Source organism: Pyxicephalus adspersus, chromosome 9 (genome assembly GCF_032062135.1).
Source record: "Pyxicephalus adspersus chromosome 9, UCB_Pads_2.0, whole genome shotgun sequence".
Lineage (NCBI taxonomy): Eukaryota > Metazoa > Chordata > Amphibia > Anura > Pyxicephalidae > Pyxicephalus > Pyxicephalus adspersus.
The window spans coordinates 65,669,031-65,670,552 of record NC_092866.1 but is presented as its reverse complement, the minus strand read 5'-3'; positions in this window follow the sequence as shown (position 1 = coordinate 65,670,552).

The following is a 1,522-nucleotide window of genomic DNA, read 5'->3' as shown; positions in this document are numbered from 1 at the left end:
CCCTTTTCCGCCTCAATATAACTAATGAAGCCAATTGAAAACTCCGCCATGAACTGGGAGCTGATATTAAACAATCCCCCACGCTGCCGTCTTCTTTGGAATTGAAATAATTATATATATTTATCTTTTTATTTTAATCTAGAACTCTGTGATTTGCTGGTGATTGTCCTTGTGGGCAGGAATGTCAAATATTTATTTTCTCATGGAGTGCGGCCCATACATCACCATCCGTTACTTATTAAGAGCAGAGATTTCCTCACCACTTCCTGGCAGGGAACAATTTAATTAAACAATGGCGGAGCAGCACATCCATTCTTCCCGATTTGCAAACTTAAAAGCTTTCTGCACAATGAGTCGCTCAAGTGGCCGACAAGGAATAATATCACTAAACGCTGCTGACTGATCCCGGGGTATGGAAGTCATCTCAGATCAGTTTTATTTATTGAAGGAAACTTTTACTTTTAGTGAGAATAAATCTGCATGGCTGTAACATTTTAACATTTTTGATTTGACTATTTCTGTTCCAAATTTACTTTTTGCAATATCTGTGAAGTCTCCCTCTAGTAGTGATCTGTATATAAGTTTGTGTATATAACTTCTGATATGGAACCTACTTAGACTCTGTTTGTTTAATTTCCCATTCCGCCAAAGCTTGGAGTTACAATTTACATGGCGATTGGCTGCATGGACTGCTATGTGTCCATGTGTACAGTCTTCCAATCTCAGTCCCAAATAAAGCAACATCGGAATTATTTCCACCCAAACCATAGACCTGTCCACAATCATGTGCAGAACCTGCGGGCCCGGGCTGGGATCTCCTCCTATACCATGCTGATGTTATGCCGGATGGTGCAGGGCTGTTTAATAATAAATACATTTGCAGGCAATTGGCAATAATATAAAATAAATAAGTCTCCTAAGGTTTATGGAATACACATGTACGTGAACCGGGGAAGATGGGGTGGATATTATTAATTCACTGGACTGCTCTTTAGCTAGAAAAGAAGAAATTATTCTCCACATCTCAGGTCCATTCATGGACACAAAGTGGTGAATCAATGTTTTATATATTCACTTGTCCAGTAGGTGGCAGCACCAGAGCTGGAATAGAATGAAATTATTGCATATTATTCTGTGGTATACTGACTTTATATTATACTGATCCATACTGTACTGTAACACATTGTACTATACTGAACTGTGCTCTACTGGATTATAATTGACTAGACTAGATTATACTATAGTATGCTGTACTAGATTATACTGTCCTCTACTGTACTATACGTATATTTATATACTATGCAATGCTGTACATTATTACACTATAGGGTACTATAATATAATATAATATAAAAATAAAAAAGAAATAAATGTACTGGCTTGTACTGTAATATATATGACTTTACTATGCTGTGTTGTCCTCTAGTAGACTAGATTATACTATACTATGATTCTTTGTACTGTACTATATTCTATTGTGATATACATTATCGTGTATAGTGTAATGTACTGCATGTTACAT